Below are 18,098 nucleotides of genomic sequence, written 5' to 3'. Positions count from 1 at the left end.
TCAGACTGGCAGCGGCTCTCCAGGGTCTCAGGTAGAGGTCTTTCACACCACCTACTTGCCTAGTCCCTTTTAATGGAGATGCTGGGGATTGAACCTGGGACCTTCTGCATGCCAAGCAGATGCTCTACCACTGAGCCACAGCCTCTCCCCCATATCACATGTTCTGTTGTCTCTACACTACCATCTTGGCAGATGCACATATGTTCCTGGAAAGGGATCTTTTTATATTTGCCTTCTATCACAGTGTTGTATTGCATTAAGGTGAAAACTCTCCTACATTCTGAAACTTGTTATTAGGAAAAGCTGATGGTCACAAATTTTACAGATGAGAATGATGCCATAATTTCATGGTCCTTTGGACAAAGAGAGGTTGCAGAGTACAGAAAAGATGGGGTCGAAAAGTTCCAAGCTTCAAACAGTTAGTGGACAGTAGTCTGCAGCTGGAGATCTTGTTTTTCTTTCTTTCTTTCTTTCTTTTTTTTTAAAAGAAATACAATGTTTCCTCCACCTCTTCAGCAAGGATTCATACTTCTGGGGGCGGAGATAGCACCAGTTCCATAGAACAAGCTGCCTGAGGTCATCCAGAACATATTTACTAGTGCATTTTGCCTCCATTCATTGGTTTTGTATTGATTCTTTAACTTTTTATTATTGATGGTTGGCAGGTCACTTTGGCCTTTTGGATGAGGCAGGGCATACAAATACATGAAGTAAACAATGCCAAACAGTGGTGGGAAAGTAAAGCTTTGCTATGATCCTCCTTTTCGGAGAAGGCTGCATGAAGGACTGACAGATGAAATTGCTTCAACAGGTGTGCGTGTGTATGAATTGGAATGCATGAAGCGTGCTTATTTCCACGAGAGTTATCTGCCCTGGGTCCAGTTTTTTTGGGAAGTGGATTTTTCCCCCTGCTTCCTCACACCATCTATGCACCTCCTAGGATTTCCCAAGCTTTTCTCTGATCTTTCTCAAACCTGCTTTGCTCTGACGTTTTGGGAGAAATTGCAGAAAAGCCTAGAAGGCTGTTGTGTGGGTGGGAAAAAAATGGAATGGCATCTAATTTCCTTGACCATGTCCCCATGTTAGCCAATTCTGCCTTCCCTGTGGGCTTTTTAATGTGTGTGTGTGTGTGTTTGTGTGTAAAAGCATTAGTATATTGTTATATCAATATATCTTTGTAACAATATATTTTGTGAATTCTCAGCTTTCATTTTAAAAAAGTAAGTCCCAAAAGGGATAGAGACTTACTTTTTTTAAAAAAAATAAAAGCCGTGAATTCACAGAACCCATCACATCTGTTGTTATAACAGTATATTGATATAATGATATTTTGGCCCAAGGGAGGAGGAGGTTGGTTTTTATATGCTGACTGTCTCTACCTTTTAAGGAGAATCAAACTGGCTTACAATCACCTTCTTTCCCTCTCCCCACAACAGACACCCTGTAAGGTAGGTGGGGCAGAGAGAGCTCTATGAGAGCTGTGACTAGCCCAAGGTCACCCAGCTGGCTTCATGTGAAGGAGTGGGGAAACCAACTCGGTTCTCCAGATTAGAGTTCAGTTATATGCCAACTGTCTCTACCTTTTAAGGAGGATCAAACTGGCTTACAATCGCCTTCCCTTCCTCTCCCCACAACAGACACCTTGTGAGATAGATGGGGCTGAGAGGGTTCAGAGAGAACCATGACTAGGCCAGGGTCACTCAGCTGGCTTCATGTGTAGGAGTGGGGAATCAAACCCAGTTCTCTAGATTACAGTCCACTACTCTTAACTGCTACACCATGCAGGAGGGGGGAGATCACTGTTGAGGGACTGCAGGAAAACCTGCCTTGTTGCCATGGTGCTTTATCAGCAGCTGTACCAGCAACTGGGAAACCACACAAGTCCATCACTGTGTGGAAACCACCTCCGTCTTCACTTGCACAACACCCAGTCCGCTTTCACATGATACTAAAAGCAGATCTGAGTTTCTCTGTGTGCATGTGTGATCATAGCATTAATATGCATCAAAAAACAGAAGAGAGCTCTTTTATATATATCTCTCTCTCCTTCTTCAAGGGAAGCTTTCCAGTCTGCATTGTGCTGCATATGTGTGAAATGCCAAGGACACTTTTGGATCAGAGTGTGAAAACAATCCCTTGGGAATTTAGCTTATCTGGAAATAAAATGATTGGTTTAAGAGGAAAGTAAAGTGCATCTTTATTAACAATTATGATGTTGACTGCTGTGATCTCACTATAGCGATAACTAAGCTTCACATGAGTGGTTCGGGTTTCTCATGTGAAACTTCTTTGAAATGATAATTCTTCTGCAGGACTTCATAAAAAAACACTGAAACACGAGAATATTTGCCTCACTCCTGTATAGAAAAGGGGAAGTGCTGATCTAAAGGCGAAGTATTGTAAACAGAGCTTTTTTAAAAAAAGATTAAAATACAGTTTAAAAAGATAAAGATAAAGGTCCCCTGTGCAAGCACCGGGTCATTCCTGACCCATGGGGTGACGTCACATCCCGACATTTCCTAGGCAGACTTTGTTTACCGGGTGGTTTGCCAGTACCTTCCCCAGTCATCTTCCCTTTACCCCCAGCAAGCTGGGTTCTCATTTTACTGACTTCGGAAGGATGGAAGGCTGAGTCAACCTTGAGCCGGCTACCTGAAATCAACTTCCGTCGGGATCGAACTCAGGATGTGAGCAGAGCTTGGACTGCAGTACTGCAGCTTACCACTCTGTGCCACAGGGCTTCTAGAAAACACAGTTAACCCTACACAATAAGGAAATGTGGCATTTAAGTGGAGTTTGTGCTCCATGATGGCATAGTGGTTAGCATGCTGAAGTAGGACTTAAGAAGCCCAGGTTCAAATCCTCACTCTACCATGGAAGACAGCTCCCTGAGTAACCTTGGCCCTCTCACAATAACCAAGCTAACAGGGCTATTGTGAGGATAAAAAAGAAGAGCAGAGAATTGTGTGTGCTACCCTGAGCTCCTTGGAGAAGGGCAGGGTAAAAACATAATAATTTAATATTTTATTTTACTTCATTTATGATCTGCATTTCTCACTGGGACTTGGGGAGGATTACAAACTAATGAAATACTGCAACAAAGACCAGAATAATACATACAATAAACGATGCAGTAAAACTGGATCACACAATGAGAGAAGAATGAAATAAAGAAGCAGCAGCACTGGTTTTGTTACCCCGCCTTTCTCTACTGAAAGGAGTCTCAAAGTGGCTTACAGTCACCTCTCCCCCCACCCACAACAGGCACCTTGTGAGGTAGGTGAGGCTGAGAGAGCTAAGAGAGAACTGTGATTAGCCCAAGGTCACCCAGAAGGCTGCATGTGGAGGAGTGGGGAATTCAACCTAGTTCTCCAGATTAGAGTCTGCTGCTCATATAGAGGAGCAGGGAATCAAACCTAGTTCTCCAGATTAGAGTCTGCCGCTCTTAACCACAACCATTCTGGTGCATAGTACATCCAATGAACAATGCAGCATGGGAGGAGAGTATAAAAAATATGATCAGATTGTACCTAGTCGTGATGTCTAATAAATATCATACCTCTTACCAGCATTTTTTCTACAGCATGGAAAACAGCAGCTCTAACAGTGTGAGGGAAAGATGGGAATGTGACAAGAGTGGGGAAGGGATTTAATTCCACCATATACAGTGCTCCCAGTCCTCACTGCAGCCACAAACATTCACTCATGGATACCTTTAAACTACTTTAAAAGAGATGGGACACCTAATCATGAAGCTACCTAACCATGGGCCCATCAGGGTCAGCACGGCTACTCAGACTGGCAGTGATGCTCCAGGGTTTCAGGTAGGTCTTTCCCATCACCTACTGCCTGATCCTTTAACTGGAGATGCCAGGGATTGATCCTGGGACCTTTTGCACGTGAATAAGATGACCTACCAGCCAGCCACAGCCTTTCTCCAACATCTTTGCCTAATTTGGGTAAAGATGAATGCATAGTTCATGCGTCATTATCACAACTCAAAACTAGGCTTTTGAAAAGACAAAAAAAAAACAATCAGAAGGGCTCATTGAAATGTAAAACACATCAGAGGAATACTGTGAATTAGATGCACAGGGATACTCGCCTGCTTTTGTCCTCATTTATTCAAGATGCTTAGCAGCTTCGGCAGTGGGGAAAGAACTTGAATATGTGATCTCCATTCACGTCAGTGTCTGTGATCCACAGTTCAGTGAAGCTGGAGGATTTGTATTTATGCTGACGGTGTATTATGACGGGGGTGCTGCCTCATTAGAGAGTGCCGTGGGTGCGAGTGGACTTCATTGTCTTCAACCCAAGAAGTGCGCACTTCTTTGTCTTTGTGGTGCAGGCACTGCAAGCCTTCACGGGGAAGATGTACTACTGAGCGTTTAAATATAGGTCAGAGAATATGACTCTGTTTGTCTAGTCTACTGACCAATAACTTGGGGAGGGGCTGTGGCTCAGTGGTAGAGCATCTGTGTGAGGTTCTCCAGCCAACCTCGGCAATCCCAAAAAGTCACTCGCTCAGACAGGCAGGTCTAAAGCAGGTAAACATTTATTCAGGAACCGCAGGTACAGCATAAGCAATCCACAGGTTCAAAGCTGCTAATGACCATCCATTCTACAAAGCATAACTTTAAGCACAAAGCACCCCAGGTGCAAGATCAAGCAGGCCTGGGAATTGGGAGATAACAGTGCCTGGTGGGAAGCAGGGAGTGAGCAAGCCATAATACTGAAGTTGCCTGCTTGCGACTCAAGGTCAGAGCGGGGGGGGGGGGGGAGGCAGGGAGCAGGGATAGTTTGAACAGCTCAGGGAAACAAAACCGAAAGATGCTCTTGAACAGAAATGGGCCTAACCTGCCTGGACCGCACGACTCCTGACTCCTGACAATCTGCTTGGCATGCAGAAAGTCCCAGGTTCAATTCCCAGCATCTCCAGTTAAAGGCACTAAGCAAATAGGTGATGTGAAAGACCTTTGCCTGAGACTCTGGAGAGCCGCTGCTGGTCTGAGTAGACAATACTGACTTCGATGGACTGAGGGTCTGATTCAGTATAAGGCAGCTTCATGTGTTCATGCGGTCAACTTAGTAAAATCACCAATCTTTTACCCCTCCCCCCCACACCATGCAGAATTATTTTTACATTCTCATTGAACTCCCTCCCCTTCCCAAACTCTGACCTCTCCATGCTCTGCCCCCACATCTCCAGGGATTTCCCAACCCAGAATTGGCAACCCTAGGCAGAGCAATTAAAACAACAAAACATTTAATTACCATTCTTCGTATCATATACTGGGTAATGCATAACAATTGCAAGCCCTTTTATAGACAAAGACAATATTTTTTTGTGCATTCTTAACATTAACCAAATTTAGTTTTCCCCTTGAACATGGAAGTACTATGGAATCCTTTTTTTCTCCCTCCTTGACAGAAATCCAAAGACGAGGTGGCTGAGTGGTTAGGGCGATGGACTGCTAATCCATTGTGCTCGGCACGCGTGGGATCGAATACCACCTTTGTCTAGTCTACTGACCAATAACTTGGGGAGGGGCTGTGGCTCAGTGGTAGAGCATCTGCTTGGCATGCAGAAGGTCCCAGGTTCAATCCCCAGCATCTCCAGTTAAAGGGACTAGGCAAGTAGGTGAGGTGGAAGACCTCTCCTGGAGACCCTGGAGAGCGGCCGCTGGTCGGAGTAGACAATATTGACTTTAGGGCACTTTAATTTCCTGATACATTCAGGCCTATCTGGTTACTGCTAACCCAAGTGACAGATTGTAGGGGACAGCTAACAAGACTGGGGCACAGAACTTCCTCCTGACTGGAAATATTTTATTGAGATAACTTTTCCTCCACTTCTCTTTATACTCCAGAATCATATTCATTGTGGCAGATCAATGCAAACTCTGTCTTACATTGAGCAGTATGAAGGTGTTGCATGCTGAATAAATATAACTGAGATGTCGCAAGATCTCTGTGAGGAAGTTAATGATGAATCAGTGGCATGTATGTTCAACTTGTCCTTCCAACAGAATTTGTATATGGAGTCAGCAGCTCAGGGAACTAACTAGATCTGTACTAAAGATGGTCAAATTATAAGGTGAGCTATTTTAGGCCAGGCATTAGGATTGCCAACTGCCTGGAGAAAAAAGGTCCTGTCCGTTTAGCAGAGGCTTAATGGGATGTGATTCACCAGGTGATGCTATTTACCTCCATGCCATGAAAACCACTCGCTACTCATTTCCACACATTAAGCTTCTATTAAAGAGGCAGGACATTATTCTTCAGACCTGTTGGCAATCCGACCAGTCATAGAGGTATGCTTTAAGAATGCCATGTAATGGTTATTATAACTAATGGCCTTCTAACAGAAGTAAATTCCTCCCTAAAGACATTCCTTTTATAATGACAATGTTGGTGCAATAACTTTGAATTAAGACCAACAACAACATCACAAAACACCAAGTGAGTTTTTTGAATTTCCTGGAGCTCTTTGTCAGGTGGGATGTTCACCATGGAAGGAAGATAGATGGATGATAGACAATTGACAGGCAGCACAGAGAATTATGGGAGAAACACAGTGTGCAGTTTGCAAAGTCATAAAATGGAATAGTGGATGTGCTGCAGACATAACTAGATCACAGCATTGTTTTGTGATATTTCAGTAGGTGCTAATAAAAATATATCACATAACTATTTTTTTAATGTGATGGATAAACACCACTACCTATGACCTATGTACATTTTGTGAAGTACTAAATTTAGCTAGCAAAGAAAGGAGTTCTAGAGGGTGATGATGTTCACATCTTCCATCTGCAATCTGTTAAATACTTTTGCCTCTATTGACTCAGCACCTAATATTATCTTCAGCTTTTTTGATATAAGACTGCCTTATTTTTTTTCTGCTGCTCTCTGACTTACATGGGACCTAGGTGTTCTAGTTACTATTCATTATAATTTTAAATCTGGGCTTCAGAAGGACATTTTTTAATCATTATTGCTTATTTTGGGGGAGGACATTACTGGTTCGGAATTCAAATCTGTAGATACTAGAGTTCAGGGCCATTATTTTTTAATGGGGAGTGTATACGAGGGTCTTGGGCAGGCATTTTGAAGATAATGGCACCAAATTTGCACAGAGCACAATCCTCCCTGTAATCTAAAGATGTCCTAATTTGCAAGCCGGTTGAACAAAGGGCTTTGATTATATAGACCCCCCAAAGCAGGTTACCCTCTGTGAAGCCACACTTCTCTCTATATATTCCTAAAATGGCAGTCAAACAGCAGCCTAGCAGGAGAACTCTAGTTGGCCACAGAACTTGTCTGCATTTTCCTACTCAAACATTGACTCGTCAGATCTCAGAAGGTAAGCAGGGTCGGCTCTGGTTAGTATTTGGGCTAGCAACCTCCAAGGAACACCATAGTCATTACATGGAGGCAGGCAATAGCAAACCGCCTCCAAAAATCTCTTGCCTTGAAAACCTACAGGGTTGCCATAAGTCAGCTGTGACTTGATGTCACACACAAAAACATGACCAAAAAATCTTACTTTTCCAGTGAAAACTCTGCATTTGCTCTCTTTCCTTGTTTCTTTTCACAAAGCCCTCCATTGCTTTCGATTTGTCTGCCATTGTTCCCTATGAGGGAATTGGGGGGGTGGCTTGGCAATTTTTCAATGAAATGCCACCTAAATTGAAGCTCAGTGAGTGGTGCCTGTCCTCTAAAGAAACCCCAGGTTTCAAGCAAATTGGACCAAGGGGTGGACTTCTAGGAGTCCCTGAAGAAGGTGGTCCCAGTTCTCTATTTTCCCAAAAACAGTACTGGCAAAGAACAAAAGGGCTTCCCCTCCACAAAGAAAGGAAGGAAAGAGAACTGCAGCTCTCTGTGGCTTGTCTCTAAAGGCAATTGCCTGGAAGAACTCTGTGCTCCTCCCTTGTCAGGATCCAATTAGAAAGGAGAAATGTCATTGCTTGGGAAATCAGTAGAATCAAAGAAAAAACAAGACATGAGCTTATGCTCATGAAAAACAACATGGATTGTTCCAAGAAGGTTTTTTTTTTTTGTAATATCTAAGAATCTCCGATTTTGTAATACCCAAGAATCTCAGATTTGTGTTACCATTCCAGAAAATCATGGTAACGACCTCAACCAGTAACTTTCATGTATATCTTTGGCTCAGGAAATTCACTATGCACACCCCTACTCTGATTAACTGTTCCCACTGTTATTCTCCCAAGGAAAAGTGGCCCCTCTTTTTTTCTGTTTTGTGTCTCTACCACAGCTCTTTTGGGTGCATCTTGAAACATCTTTTGCACCCAGCACTAGGGCTGTCGATTCGGTTCGGCAAGAACTGAAAAACAGCTGAATTTCCCCTGATTCGGCGGTTTTTAGTTCGGGACGAACCGAACTCAAAAATGGCATGAAACTGGGGGAGCCAAATTCAGCGAGTTCGGGAGTTCACGAATAAATTCGGCAAATTCGGGGGGTCAGTAAGCAACATTCTCCTCCCCCGGCCAATCGGTGGCCAAGCTGGGTCTTCTTCTGGCCAATCAGTCAGGATTGAGTACTGGAGGAATCAGCTGCTGCGTGGCAGGGCTGGAGAGAGAAAGAGAGAGAAATCCTCATAGGGGGGTGCTTGTGCACATTCGCTCCTTTCCGTGGCTGCAGGGGGTGCATTTTTGGGGGTAGAGACCCCAAACTGTCAGCGGAGCTTCAGACGAGCCTTCTTAAGAGACCCCCCAAGTTTTGTAAACATTGGGTCAGGGGGTCCCGAGATATAGGCTCCACCCCTTTTCCCTCCTCCCTTTTCCATTTCCGTGGCTGCAGGGGGCGCTTTTTGGGGGTGCAGCCCCCAAACATTCAGCATAACATCAGACGAGCCTTCTTAAGAAACCCCCCAAGTTTTGTAAAGATGGGTTCAGTGGGGGCAGAAATATGGGCTCCCCCCTTTTCTCTTTCCGTGGCTGCAGGGGGTGCATTTTTGGGGGTGCAGCCCCCAAACATTCAGCATAGCTTCAGACGAGCCTTCATAAGAGACCCCCCAAGTTTTGTAAACATTGGGTCAGGGGGTCCCAAGATATGGGCTTTCCCCTTTTCCCTATTGGGATGAATGGATCACCAGATACTGTATGCATCTCCAGAGCAGCAAAACCTTCCGTGCTTAAATGGAATCATATTGGATTACCCAGTCCTCCTCCCAGCCCCTCCTGATGGAACAGAAGACAGCCACAGTAAGACCCCTTTGGGGGCTTTAATCTATAATTTTTCTCCTGTGTGTGTGTGTGTGGGGGGGAAGCAGAGTCTGTGTGTGTGTGGGGAGGGAGCAGTTTCTGTGGGGGGGGGGGAAGCCAAAGGGGGCTTTTGCCCATTCTGCCTGGGGTGTGTGTGCCCCCACGAGTCTCTCTCTCCCTGGTTTGAGGGGGGGGATTCAGTTGTGTGTCCTCAGGTTTTCCCTCATTCATAAGATCGGTTAGATCTATTTTGATGCTTGCTCAAAACTGGTTTTCAAATGGTTACTTAAAGAATGCATTTGCCTGGTCCCGGGTCTGATGCAAAAGGGGAAATTCCACCCCCTCCTGCTCATTATGCATAGCTAGCTGCCTCTGTCCCTTTCCATGGTTTGCAAACTCCCAGGTGTCAGGTGTTGCTTTGCAGTTGTGGGTGTTGCTTTGCAGTGTTGCTTTGCAGTTCTGTTGCTTTGCAAACTTCTTAGCACCTGCCCCGCCCTTGCTCTCATCAGCTGTTTGTCGGGGCTGGGAGCTTTGTGGGTGGGCGGCAAGCTCTGCTCAGAGATGCATATTAAGGGTGGGGGGACCCCTTTCGGGGCCCATATCTCAGCCCCCCCTAACCCAATATTTACAAAACTTGGGGGGTTTTGCAAGAAGGATCCTTTGAAGCTCTGCTGAAAGTTTGGGACCTCTACCCCCAAAAATGCCCCCCATGAGCCACGGAAAGACGCGGTTGTGTTTTTAATGGCTTTATTCGGCTGAATTTTTTCCCCAAACTTTGAATTTGTGTCGAATTGCACGGACCCGAAGCGGGGGAGTTCGAACTTCGGCATATCCCAAATCCAGATGGGACGAATTCGGCTGAATCTGAATTATACCGAATTTTTTTTTTCCAACAGCCCTACCCAGCACCATGCAATGCCACCTTGCACTCCACTCTACAGATTGTAGATTAATACACATATTGTATGTAGATGTGCTGATCGCTCTGTCTGTCAATCTTGGCTGATCTATAATCTCAACAAATAAAGATTAATGTGTGTGACATTTCTTCTTCTTTTCTTTTCTCCTCTTCCCTTCCATTTTGCACTGAACATTTAGCCCAATGGAGAGCTTGATTATAAAAATATTGATTATATTTTTTGTTGGTCCTAATAAAAAAGACCCAACAAGAGATAGATTGACTCCATAAAGGAAGCCACAGCCCTCAATTTGCAAGATCTGAGCAAAGCTGTTAAAGATAGGACGTTTTGAAGGACATTGATTCATAGAGTTGCCATGAGTTGGAAGCGACTTGACGGCATTTAACACACATACAATAAAAAGGAGTCGTATTATTGTTTTTTTTTCATAGTGAAATCTCTAATATAACATATACAGTATAATTTCATCAGCATACACTTCACTGTTCGCCTCTGCTGCACTTACAGAGATTATTGTGGGTCTGTTATTGTTGAACTTTTCATGACAAAAAAGGGGACTAATTTTTTTAAAAGGCTGGCACATACAGTTAAACACATCACTTTGGTTGTATTTCTTATCTCTAAGAACACCTACTGGTTGTCACTCCATAATTCAGTGGGCTGCATTTAATTTTAAGAATTTATTTGAATGTATAAAGCTTATGTAGCCCACCTTACTAAGAAAAGCGAATTATATCTGTATGAGTCACTGGTGGCTAAAAAAGATGGGGGAACAAAACAAAAGGAAAACTCTAAGGATCCATTCTAGACAAATATCGTTTGTGGTGTATTCCATCAACTTTCCTCTGTTGTGGTCCTGAAGCCTGCATTCTTCCAGAAGCAGGAAGCCATACAGCCTGCCTACTGGAAATCAATCCTTTCTGGATGATAGATCCTTACACTTTTGGGGATGGCAGAGACCTGGATACCCTGAAGACAAAAGGCAAAAATGCCTGTTGTGCCCAGCATAGTTCTGAAGTTAGGGGAGGGACTATGGCTCAGTGGTAGACCCTTTGCTTTGCATGCTAAAGGTCCCAGGTTCAATCTCCGGCATCACCAGTTAAAGGAACTAGGCAAGCAGGGTCTCCTGAGATCCTGGAGAGCCGCTGCCGGACCGAGTAGACAATACTGACCTTGATGGATCAAGGGTCTGATTCAGTGTAAGGCAGCTTCATGTGTTCACTTCATGTGAAGTTCAAAAGGTAGCTGGAAGGAGCTGGATGGAATAATGAATTCTGTCTCATGTCCCAGCAAACAAAAGCCAGCTGCTGTTCAGGGAGGAAGTTTTGGAGGAAGGATCTTTTGCTCCACAGCAGTGAGAGTTGCTTGGACTGCGGGTGGGTGGCTAAGCAGCCTCTCACCACAGTGTGTGTGAGCAGGAGTGTGATGCAGATGGGCAAAATCAACAGCTGCCTGAACACATCCTTTCTCTGTTGTGGCCCCCACCTTATGGAATGGCCTCCCACCCTTCTGGCTTTAACATATAAGAACATAAGAAAAGCCACGCTGCATCAGACCCAGGCCCATCAAGTCCACCAGCAGTCTCTTCACACAGTGGCCAACCAGGTGCCTCTGGGAAGCCCACAAACAAGACGACTGCAGCAGCATCCTGCCTGCTTTCCACAGCACCTAATATGATGGGCATGCTCCTCTGATCCTGTAGAGCATAGGTATGTGTCATGAAGAGTATTCATTTTGACTAGTAGCCGTGTAGCCCTATCCTCCAGGAACATATCCACTCCTCTCTTAAAGTCTTCCAAGTTGGCAGCCATCACCATATCCTGGGGCAGGGAATTCCACAATTTAGCTATGCGTTGTGTGAAGACTATACGTCCTGTGAAGGCCTTCTTTAGACTGTGCAAAACTGAATTATTCAGGAGGGCTTTTTTACACAGGTAATTAGACCTGTGGGAGGGAAGGCATCATGGTATAGCCCAATCTTGTAAGAACTCAGAAGCTAAGCAGGATCAGCCCTGGTTAGTATTTAGATGGGAGACCACCAAGGAATTCCAGGGTAGCTATGCAGAGGAAGGCAATGGCAACTTGCCTCTGTTAGCCTCTTGCCTTGAAAAACCCATAAGGGATTGCCAGAAGTCGGCTGCAACTTGACGGCACTTTACACATGCACACACACAATTAGGTCTGTACTATACTGTTTCAGAAAAATGTTTTGGTAAAGGTATAGGGTCGGTGTTACACTACTGCATATAGAATGTAAGGTGCGCTGCTGTAAGTATAATTCTGCTATGTAATTTCTGCATTGTTTAACATGTCATGTTAATACTTAAGCTCAGTTTCAGCTTTGTTTTTCCCTTTCTGCCATCCCAACCTCTGAACATAAGAACATAAGAAAAGCCCTGCTGGATCAGACCAAGGCCCATCAAGTCCAGCAGTCTGTTCACACAGTGGCCAACCAGGTGCCTCTAGAAAGCCCCCAAACAAGACGACTGCAGCAGCATTGTCCTGCCTATGTTCCAAAACACCTAATATAATAGGCATGCTCCTCTGATCCTGGAGATGATAGGTATGCATCATGACTAGTATCCATTTTTACTAGTAGCCATGAATACCCCTCTCCTCCATGAACATGTCCACTCCCCTCTTAAAGCCTTCCAAGTTGGCAGCCATCACCACATCCTGGGGCAAGGAGTTCTACAAATTAACTATATTGTGTGAAGAAATACTTCCTTTTTTCTGTTTTGAATCTCTCACCTTCCAGCTTCAGCAGATGACCCCGCATTCTAGTATTATGAGAGATGGAGAAAAGCTTCTCCCTGCCCATTCTCCCCAAACCATGCATAAACTCTGTTATAAACTCTGTTTATTGGATGTCCCATGCTGTTTATTGGAACTGACTCGCTGCATGAACCAACCTTGAATCTTAGTGAGGTAGTCCGACACTAAATAACGCAAATCAATCACTTTAAATAAATAAATAAAAGCCCCATAGAAACCAGTCCTCCTGTCTTCCATGTGCCGGTGCTGATCGGTGTTGCTCTTTGGACGTGGTCAGAGGCACTCTAGAACAAGATGAGTAAATTAGGACTCCTGGCATCCCTACAAGAGGCGTAATGCATGAGATCCTTATCTCCTGATAACTGAGTGGATGCAGATTCAGGAACAGTAGGGAAATGAATGGGGTTGTTGAGGAGTCTTTCTCTCTCCATACTTTTCTCTAAGGACTGCAGGATAGTTTTCCTAATGCTCAAAAATACAGGGAAACTAATCCAGGGAAAGCAAACTCCAATACAGCAAACCGAACGAGAGGGGTTCTTCCTGCTTGCTCTCCTTTGTCTCGTTTTGATCCCAAACGACTCAGCTCAGCAGCGGCTGCCCAAGGCGAGCTGCGAGAATGATATTTGCAGCCCTTGAATAACTGAGGCTAACTTTGACTGCAACCATCGATCATAACGGGGCAGGGTTTGGGCTTTGGAAAGCAATAAGGGACCAGCGAAGGCAGGATTCCCTCCGCCGTAGGGAGAGGGAAGAAAAGCCAGAGGGAGAAAAGGACTGAAGGGGAAGTTCGCCCTCTGCCCCTTCTCACCGGGAATCCCGCTACCCAGGCTCTTTCCCCCTAACTAGGCTGACCGTTTTGAACAGGGCAGTCCCATTTTTATCATATTTCCTGGCTGTCCGGTCTTTTTAATTAAAATGTCCATTTTTGTCCCGTTTTGCACCTCTTTCCGCTCCCGACGCTTGTTTCGTTCAGTTCAGACATTTCTTACGCTGCATGCAGGCAGGGCTGGGTAAATTCTCATGGAAAAAGGGCTCCGATTGGGGTCACACTACTTGGAGCTTAGCTCCGCCTCCCCAAGCCAAGCGCGTGAAGGAGGAGGGGAGAAGGAAGGGAGGGACAGGGAGAGGCGTCCTCTACGTCTACCTAAATTTTTGTATGGGTTCTGTTGCTGAAGAATAATGGTAACCTCAATATGTTTATGCAATAAAACTTTTGTATCGTCTCGCTTTGTCACAAATACAGAATATTACATAACCCCTGTCCCGTTTTTGCCATCCCAATGTCCTGCTTTTGATTCAAGGAAACATCGGGCGAAAACGCATGGTCGCTTTAGCCTCCTTTATTCCCTGTTTCAGCCAGGATCCAGCCAGGATCGAACGCATGCGTTTCGCTGAATGTGCGTTCGATCCTGTCTGAATCCCGGCTGAAACAGGGAATGTGTGTGTGTGAAGTGCCGTCAAGTCGCAGCCGATTTATGGCCACCCCTTTGGGGGGGGGGGGTTCATGGCAAGAGACTAACAGAGGTGGTTTGCCAGTGCCTTCCTCTGCACGTGTGTGTGTGTTAAGTGCCGTCAAGTCGCTTCCGACTCATGGCGACCCTATGAACGAAAGTCCTCCAAAATGTCCTATCTTTGACAGCCTTGCTCAGATCTTGCAAATTGAGGGCTGTGGCTTCCTTTATTGAGTCCATCCATCTCTTGTTGGGTCTTCCTCTTTTCCTGCTGCCCTCAACTTTTCCTCTGCACAGCAACCCTGGTATTCCTTGGCGGCCTCCCATCCAACCACTAACCAGGGCTGACCAAACAGGGAATAAAGGAGGCTAAAGCGACCGTGCGTTTTTGCCCACGGTCAGCCTACTCCTAACCCAAACAATCCCCCCACCTCCGCGGGGCTCCCGTCGCGGTCTCAATGCCCATCGCCCGGAAGAGAGCGAGGCGCCGTTCGCCGCTAGGTGGCGCTCTCCCCCCGCTTTTGGAATTCGGCGCTGCCGGGGCGGCTGGAGGCGCCTCTCCCGCCCGACGCCCTTCAGCCCCCAAGCAGCTGAATTGCATATCCTAAAAGGGGGGGGGGAGATGAAGGGAGAGGGCGCAAAACCCCAAGTCAACGAGGTCGCTCGCTCAAGCAAACCCGGTGCCCGGAGGGAGGGCAGAAAAGATCGCTTTCTCGTCCCCGGAGCTTGCCCGTCGCCGGGAACCGGTTTCTCCAACTTCTGCAACCCGGGGAGGGGGGTCCGCGACCGCCCGTCCCGACGGCCCCGGGGGCTCTTCTGGTCCTCCCCGATGGCTTCCAGGCGTCCTTCGGCCGTCGACCTTGACGTCTCGCCGGAGGGGCGGGGGAGGGGGTGACCGGCCAAAGTACTTCTCCCTTTTCCCGGAGCGGGTGCGGCTTTTTTAAATTTTATTTTTTAACTAAAAGAGCAGGGCGGCTCTTCTCGAAAGAACTCGAAAGCCGGTGGCCGGGGCCAGTCCCGCCCGTCTCCGACGTCGCCCTTGTTGCAAAAGCATCCAAGAAGCAGAGTTGGTTTCGATCTGCCGACTTTCTCTCCCGCTAAAGGAAGAATCAAGCCGGCTCCCAGTCCCCTTCCCTCCCTCTCCCTGCAACAGAGACCCTGGGAGGTAGGTGGGGCCGAGAGAGCGTGACCGGCCCAAGGTCACCCCGCTGGCTTCATGTCTAGAAGCGGGGAAACCCGCCCAGGTCACCAGATCAGCCTCCACTGCTCATGTGGAGGAGAGGGGAATCGAACCCGTTGCTCCAGATCGGACTCCACGGCTCTTAGCCACAGGCTGGCTCCCAAAGACTGGGTGTGTGTGTGGGGGGGGGGGGAGGAATTGACCAGAAATTGACCAGAGGAAGGCACGCCTGTGTTGGGAAGGGGCTGGTGCGTGCTTGCGTATGGGGGGGGGAGTTGTCCAGAGCAGATCTGGAGGTGGGTGCGTGCGCGCGCGCGCGCTCCTGGACGGGGGGGGGGAGAGATCTTGCTCGAGTTTATCTGGTGTGAGAAGCAGTGACGGGTGCGAATGTGTCTGGGAGAGGGTGGGAAGGGGGAAGGAGGAAGGAGAGGGGGTGGGGGGGAGCTATTGGCAATGGGCGGGAGAGGATGAGGCGCATCCCGTCCCTTCTCCTGGCCGCCAGCCCCGTCTCAGCTCATTCTCTCTAAGCGAGACGACTCCGCGGACGGCCGCCTGAGCGAGCTGGAGTCTCCGCTGCCATGGACCTGCCGGGTAAGCGACCCCCCTCCCCCCCTCCAATTTGATGCATACCAACATCTGGATGCCCGGGTCTCCATCTCCCCCCCCCCTCCAGGAAGGGAAGGGGAAGGCACGGCTCTCAGGCTGGGGGTACGTTCTTGGTTGGGGAGGAGACGGGGGGGGGAACGCACGGGAGATTTCGCCTTGGATTTGCCGCTCTCTGAATGCCCGTTTCCCCCAGCCAAGCCCCCAACTCAATAATAAGCCCCCCATGCAGAGTTCTGAGAATTCAGATGGGGAAAACGGGCATCTAGAGAGCGGCCAAACCTCCCGTGCGTTTTCACCCCACGTCGGGGCTGCTTCACCCAGGCTCCAACTTTCTTTAGAGGGGGACCGAACTTCGCGGGGCGGGAGAAATGATTCGGCAGCTTTTGCAAAGGGTGCTCTCCCTGCGGCCATTTATGCACGGGGTTTTGTTTTTTTTTGCCTTGCGTTTGCCCCTCTCGAAATGCACCTCTTCCCCCCCCCCCCCGAATTCTCAAAACTCCGCAGGGGGATTTATTTGGGAGTCCTGAGGATTGGAAGGGGGGAAATGTGCATTGAGAGAGAGGCGCATCCGAGGCAAAACCAAAGGACCCCCCTGCGCTTATGGACCGGATTTGTTTCAGCTGGGCGGGGAAGCAGCCGAGCTAGGCTTAAATGGCCTGTGAGGTTTAATTTGGGGGGGGGGGGTAAAATAGAAATCGGAGCGGAGTTATCCAGGCGGAAATTCGGCGGCAACGCGCGGGGATGCCTAGAGAAAGCCGGCGCGGCGGGGGATGCCTCTTGGCTTGGGCGTCCCGGGCGTTTGAATTACAACTAGCCGAAAGAGCCAGAGGAGACGCGTGTTTGAAAGGGGGGGAGATCTTGAGCTCATTAAACAGCAGGATAAAACGTCGGGCGAGAATGACAAAAAGTATAAAAGACACCCCCCCCCCCAAAAGAGCTTGGAGAACGAGGTATTGTGGTCTAAAACTGGATGCGAAGGGAGGTGTTGACGGTACTCCCACACTGGCCATTTACGCACGGGAGGATTTGCCTTGGATTTGCCGGTCTTTAGACGCACATTTTCCCCCTTCCCAATTCTCCAAACTCAACAATAAGCCCCCCCCCCGTGCAGTTTTGAGAATTGGGAGGGGGGAAATGTGACTCTAGAGAGCGGCGAATCCAAAGCAAAACCTCCCATGCATAAACTGTCTTTATTCCTTTATCTTGGGGGTGGGTGGGGGTGAACCGTTCGAACCTGCGCCCCTTTATTCAGAAAAGTACTCTTGTACTTGGTTGGGGGGGGTGGACTCTCAGCTAAAAGCCCACGGGGTTGCAGCCTGCTTGAAAATGTACGGGATCGCCTGGGAGAGGGTGCTTAGTCGGATTGCACATCCACATCGTATTAGGATAGTATTATCTGTATAGTATAGATTTATCCACATCGCACGGGAAGTTTTGCCTCGCATTTGCCGCTCTGCGGAGGCACAGTTGGCCCATCCAGATTCCCAAAACTCTGCACGGGGGCTTATGTTGGAGTTTGGAGAACTCCGACGGGGGGGGGGGAAGGGGGCATCTGCAGAGCGGCCAACCCCAGGCAAAACCTCCCGGGCATCAACGGCCGGATGGTCTCTGCCGTCCAGCTACCGCAAGTCGACTCCGCAGTAGGGGCCGAGGGGCAACGGGGTTCTCTGCCGGATGGCCCTCTCGCTGGGGGGGGGGGAGAGAGAGCCGCCCCGTCGGGGTCTTCCCCCCTCCCGCCCCGAGGGGGGCCCCGGCAGGTCCGCGCCGGGCTGACGCCGCCTTCTTCTCCTCCCCGCAGGCTGCAGCGCGCCGCCCGCCCGCCTGTGAGGTCGACCCCCCGCCCCGCCGGGCGCGCCGCTCGCCTCCCGCCGCCGTCGGGGCGCCGGCCCGGGAGCGCAGGCGGCCGCCCCTTCCGCGGCCGGCGGCCGGTGGCGGCGCG

The 18,098-nt window shown here is 48.1% G+C and overlaps 1 non-coding gene across 1 annotated transcript; it reads left to right on the top strand.

Annotated features, from left to right (window-relative positions):
• Nucleotides 1-5,440: 5,440 nt before the first annotated feature.
• Nucleotides 5,441-5,522, top strand: TRNAS-GCU (transfer RNA serine (anticodon GCU)). The gene has a single exon. It is a non-coding gene; the product is annotated as a tRNA-Ser (tRNA).
• The last annotated feature ends 12,576 nt before the right edge of the window (nt 5,523-18,098 follow it).

This window comes from Euleptes europaea, chromosome 8 (genome assembly GCF_029931775.1).
Source record: "Euleptes europaea isolate rEulEur1 chromosome 8, rEulEur1.hap1, whole genome shotgun sequence".
NCBI lineage: Eukaryota > Metazoa > Chordata > Lepidosauria > Squamata > Sphaerodactylidae > Euleptes > Euleptes europaea.
This window is presented reverse-complemented; position numbering and strand designations above follow the sequence as displayed.